Genomic DNA, 6,000 nt, shown 5'->3' with positions numbered 1-6,000 from the left:
CCCCTGTACAGCCATGGCTAGCATCATATTTGACAGTAAAAATACGTAAACATCACACAAAAAACTATGTGCAAGGTCTACCCATTGAAATCCAAAAAATATTACTGAAATGAAAGAAGACCAAAATAAATAAAGAGCTTTGCTATGTAAATTATAAGAAAATATTGATAAGATGTTGATTCTCACTAAACTAATCTGTAGATTTTAAAATCTTATCAAAGTCTCATCAGGGTTTGTATGTATATAATTTGACAATGATTCTAAAGTTCATGTGGAAAAGCTAAGGAACTAAAAGAGCAAAGGCAATATAATTAGAACAAAGTTGGTGGACAACCCCTATCAAAATTAAAGACTTACAATAAACTAAGACAGTGAAATGTTGACACAAGGTTGTGCACTTGGACCAAAAAAAAAAAAAAAAAAAAAAAAAAAAAAAACCAAACAATAGAAATAGAACCATACACAGATGGTCACTTGATTTATAACAAAGAGGTTACTATAAGCTAATCAATAAAGACAGTCTTTTCCATATGGTTTTTCATCTGGCTATCTATGGAAAAAAATAAACTTTAAATCTCCTTCACCCTTACATGAATAGAAGACAAACCAAAATGTATGGGTAAAGCAAAAGCAAAAGCAAAAACAAAACAAAACAAAACAAAACAAAACAAAAAAAGCCAAAAAACAAAAACCAAAAAACAAAAAAACCAAAAAAACCCCCCAAACAATAGATAGATCAAAAGACTTGAAATGACCCTTCACACAGAATATCCACGGGGCTAGTAAGCATAAAAGCAGTTGCTCAATATCATTAATCAGCAAGGAAATACAAATTACAGCAGCTAAGTGGAAATACCACCATACCCATAAGAATGGCAAGAATTAGCAAGATTGATATCGTCAAGTTATAGTAAAGAAGTAGGACATCTGGAATTTTCACATATTGCAATTGATATTATAAACTGGCGTAACCATTTTGAAAATCTGCCTAGTAGTATCTGCTAAAGCAAAAACTTACCTTATAACCCAGGAATTCCACTCTTTCTTACACCCTCAAAAGAAAGGGTTGTAGATTCTATAAACTGTTCATAACAGCTTTATTCATAATAACTGAAGACTGAAAACAACCCAAATGTCCACCCACAGAAGGGATAAATAAATAGTTTTGTAATTAGGCAATGAAGTGCTAGGTAAGAATAAAGAGTGACCCTCTAATATATGTAATGTCTGGATGAATCTCACAACATTTGAGTAAAAGAGGCCATGTACAAAAGAGTACATACTGTATGATTCTGTTCATATGTAGTTTAAGAATAGGCAATACATATTGATGCTGAAAGGGATCAGAATAGTGGTTACATTTGGGGAATGAGTGATATCGACTAGGAAAGGACATAAAGAAATCTCTGGATGCACAACTGTTCCCAATCTCAGTCTAGAACATAGATATGGTAATCCATATTGAGCACATGGATGCCTTTGCCATATCCATATGTAGCAAACCACAGACATGCTTTTCTAAGGACATAGGGAAGTCCAGGCAGGGTTTTAGGTAGGAAGGAGTCAAGAGCAGACTTACTTTTTAAGAAATGACCCTAGGAGATCCAGTTGGTGAAGCCCTGGCCAGTGATCCAGGCGAGGAAAAGCTTTAGCCAGGAGAGAGGCAGGGAGCTGGAGAGCAACACGGTGATTGTAGCCCAAGTGGGGAGAGAGAGGGGAAGACCTGGGGATGGCAGAGGGTTCAGTGGGGAAAATGCAATAATCTTTCAGGAATTGTCTCCATTTCAGCACTATTAGGAAAGGAACAGAGTTCCCAATCCTGGAGGAGACCGGCACCTGAAAGCTGGACTTGGCTTTTGTTGGATTTCCTCTCTGAATTTTCAGTTTCATTTCTTTGCTCCTCACTTCATCCTAGAAGGAGCCCTCTGCTCCTGAGAAGTCTTTCAATGAAGGTTGAGCTTGGGCATTTCGATTTGCGGAACCCTTTTGTGAACGGAGTTGGGGGTCATTGGAAGAAGAGAGAGAGAAGTACTTTGTCGAATGCATCCAGCCTTCTAAGTTTTCCTCCTTCTCCTCATTCGTCAAGTAGGTTCTTTTCAGTTTCTGAGGAAGTAAAAAGGACAGAATAATCTAACACCATCTATTATCTACGATGCTTTGGTGGGGGGAGGGGCTGGCATAATCTGAGGTTTCCTCTTCCCAGGAATTTGAATCTTGGCGTCTGACACATCTAGGTTTGGAGTTGGCGAAAGAGCTTGTGGAACAGATAGCGCCCCCTTGCCGGAGGTGAGGTGGGTGGAGAGAGCGAAATGATTATAATCAATTGGTCCAAACCTAGAGGATTAAGAAGTTTGCAGACCTGTTTGTCTGCAAATTCAAAATAGATCCTTTCTCACGGAACTATTTCAAACACCTAGCCCTGAATCAGAAGGGGATTTAGAAGCAAAGAGCTGCCCGCAGCGAATACCTTTAATGCCCTGGTTAGGATCTGATCCTGCTGAATAGATAACCCAGGAGCCTCCCGCCCTGGGTGTTCGTGGGGCGGGGGCGCGCTGCGCGCTGCGCCTGGGCGGGTGGCAGCGGCGGCGGCGTGGGCGCGGTGATGCAGGTGTGACACCGGCCGGAGCCTGCCTCAGCCGGGATCGCCCCAGCGCCGCGTCAGCGGGAGCTGCGGGCTGGGCTGCCAAGGCGGACGCTGCCCCACACGCACCCGGAGGCGACCGTCGGCGGGCGGATTTCCCACCCAGGTAGGGGACTGCGTTGCTTAGCTGCAGTGCGTGTAGACCAAGCCCGGGTGCTGACTCGCGCGCCAAGGTTCCGGGGCTAGCCTGCTGAAGCACACATCCCGGTACCACTGAGTGTTGTTTATAGTTAATGGCACAAAAAGCAGAGCGAGTCTTGGAAAGCGCGCAGAAAAGCAAGGACTTGCTGGCTGTTCCGGGCTGTGCGCTTCTTGAAGGTGGGGCCTCCCCAAGGACTGTTTATTAAATCTTGCGAACTGTTAGCGTCATAAATAGTTTTGCAACTTAGGCTACTGACATTTATAGCCCGTTTCCATATGCTTCCCAGCCACCGCTTTTAGTTTGAATTCTATTCCTATTAGGTGGATTTTGTTGTTGGTTTGTTCTTAAAGAACAGATTAAAAACATGCTTACACCTGATGGCTCTGGGTTGGGGTTTGTGTATATTTCCGTATGTGGAGGGCGCCCTCCGTGGACTTGGAAGCCTTTTCTTAGGGACACAGAGGATTTGTTTATGGATGGGTTTTAGTGCAAGGAAAAGAACATGGTTTGTTTTGCAGGGATGGGTGAGCAAATGTGTTTAGATGGGGAGGAACGAGGCACTGCTGTTTCTTCTGCGGACGGGTCCAAGGTTCAGCAGGGCCGATGAAACACTATCATTTATCCAGAAATCGCATCTGCAAACCATCTCCATTTAAAGGTAACTTAACATCTGATGTCTTGGGCTCCGATAACAGCAGCCAGGGTGAGGTGAGATGGGGCGCTGGGTATTCTTATTTGTTTTCTAAGCCACTCAGTGAGTGACCCATGAAGGGGGACTAGAGGAGTGTGTACGGGGATGTATTAGGCATTGTAGTCAGCTAAGCTGTGGTTCTGGTTTACCTTAGTCTCTTCTATGTGTGTGTGTGTGTGTGTGTTTCTTCCTGCTTTTTCTAGAAGAGGTAACTTGTCCTGTTTGGTCTAGTCAATGCAGTGGATGCAGTAAGATTCATTCTGCATCTTTCCTGAGTCAGCAAATACTCCTGAGCACCTTGTATGGATCAGATTGAATTAATCCCTAAGGATGCAGAGATGATGAAAACCAAGTCCTGGCACCTCACACAATCTAACCTGAAGAAACACCTGTAGTAACAAGGTGTGACAGGTTCAGGGATGGTGGTGTGAAAATCTGGTGGGTGGTTGCAGAGAGGAAAAGGAATTATTTTAAAGATGGAGCCCACATGCGTTTCAGCAGACTGGGTCCTTCTCTTGGTCCCTTGTCTGTGAGTGACCTACATCCCTCTCCTACCCCATCACCCTCACTGCCACTGGGTAGGCAGAGCTTTACAAGCCCCAGCAGAGCTGGTGTTTGCAGTACTTGACTAGACCACAGCAGGCACAGGCTGGCACCAAGGGAGAAGCACACCCAATGCAGGTCAGGCTTTTTATTTTTATTTTTTTAACAGATGGTTTTCCTAAATTCCAGGACAATGAAGGTTTAAAGCAGCACATCACAAAGGCAGGGACTCTGGAAAATTCTTAGGTTGTTTCAAACAAGATGCACTTCTGCCTCTTCCTCCTGGGGCCCTCACCTGTCCTTGTCCCAGACTGGTTCTAAAGGAAAACTGTGACCCTCATGTCCCTAAGTGATTGGAATAAAGGAAAACTAAAGCCATTATTACAATTCTATGCCGGGAGAGGAGAAACCAACCTTGAAGTTGTTTCTTCTTGGATGAAAGCTGTGGTGGGTGATGAAAAATGATAGAATGAAGAGCTCCTGGGCTGGCAGGTTTGCTGGAGATACATGTTACATGCACCCTGTAACCTAAACCATCATTAAGCATTTGAAAAGCAGGCTGACACACTGCAATGAGTCTGGACTTCGATGCTCAAACAGAGCTGGTGAGTGTCTTGGGCAAGTTACTTAGTCTTTCTTTGAGCTTTGGTTTCCTGATCGGTAAGACAGAATCAGCAAGGTTGCTAGGATAATTATATAAAAGATACCTAAAGTATTTGTTCATTGCTAAAAAATTGTCATATATTAATTGACAGATGCAAAGTGCATGCTCAAGAAATGACAGTTCACTTGTGGAGTTCCTAACCTGTGCCAGTCACAGCTCCATGTGTGAGGAATACAGAATTGAACAAAATAAAGCCCCTACTCTCAAGGAGTGTGTGTGTGTGTGTGTGTGTGTGTGTGTGTGTGTGTGTGTGATAATGGACAAATAAATAGCATACAGCATATTAACTGATGAGGTGTTGTAATGGAGAAAATTAAATCAGGGTAAGAGGAATGCAGAGTTCTACTACAGGGTGGAGTGGGACTTGTTATTATTATTATTTTTTAGTACAACTTGACCAGGGAATACTTTCCTGGCAAATGATATTTGACCAGACCAGAGGGAAATGAGAAAGGAAGCACCTGTAAAAGCCTGAGGCAGGAGAGAGACATGTTCATAAAGAACCAGAAAGGACGCCAAGGAGGCTGAGTGGAGTGAGTGAGAGGTTGGTTGCAGGAGTTGAGGTCAAAGGGTTATCGCGACAGGATCATTGGGATATTATTACCTTGTATGATTCATGCTCGGCACTAAGATATATGTGCTGAGTTCCGGTTTAAAGAATTGGCTGGGATCCTGTTTAGAAGAAGGTGGGTTACTAAGTATAGGTACCTGTGGTCGCTCAAAGCATGAACTAAAGCAGCAAGTAGAAGGCATAAGTATTCGAAAGGAAATAGAAATTAGAGAGACAGAGCAACACAGTGTTCAGATATCTTTCATCCAAATTGAGGACAGTATTTGTGCTTCTTTTCCTTTCCTCTATGAAAGAAAGAGCCACCATTAAGTGTCAGTCCAGCAGTACTGTCCTTGCTGGTTATTATTCTTTTTTCTTTGAGAATGAGAAGAGTTTCTATGGTTATAGAAAAGTGTTGGGATCCTGTAGAAATACAATGGGCTTTGGTGTATCATGGAATGCATTTATATAATACCATATGACGAATTTATTTGGTGCATCCATCTTATAGGCTTAATATAAAGATCACAGTTTGCTGCTCTACGCCTTTGAGACTTTGTTCCTCTAGAGAAAGCCCTGTTTTGGGATTTGAGAGCTCTATTGCACAGCTTTCTTTGGTGCAGTAGGGCTACCGTGGTGTGCTGCATAAACAGAAATAGGGCTGATGCCTGAGAACCTTGTCAAAGTTTCTGTGACATAGGATGTGGTGAGGCTGGGTCAAGGACAGGGTGTCTGGCTGGGTGTCCGCCAACTCACTTGGAGGGTGTGT

General features: G+C 43.2%; 1 protein-coding gene across 2 annotated transcripts in view; it reads left to right on the top strand.

The window, feature by feature from the left end:
- The first annotated feature begins 2,585 nt into the window (after positions 1–2,585).
- Positions 2,586–6,000, top strand: part of SV2B (synaptic vesicle glycoprotein 2B) — a 180,102-nt gene continuing 176,687 nt past the window's right edge. Inside the window, exon 1 of one of the 2 annotated variants that reach the window (XM_079127373.1) lies at positions 2,586–2,747. The gene's annotated coding sequence lies outside the window, so the exon portion shown is untranslated. Of the gene's footprint in view, positions 2,748–3,397; positions 3,492–6,000 lie in introns of those variants that run through there. The other variant, XM_079127374.1, reaches the window with a different exon arrangement.

Source organism: Sciurus vulgaris, assembly GCF_902686455.1.
Source record: "Sciurus vulgaris genome assembly, chromosome: 2".
Lineage (NCBI taxonomy): Eukaryota > Metazoa > Chordata > Mammalia > Rodentia > Sciuridae > Sciurus > Sciurus vulgaris.
This window is presented reverse-complemented; position numbering and strand designations above follow the sequence as displayed.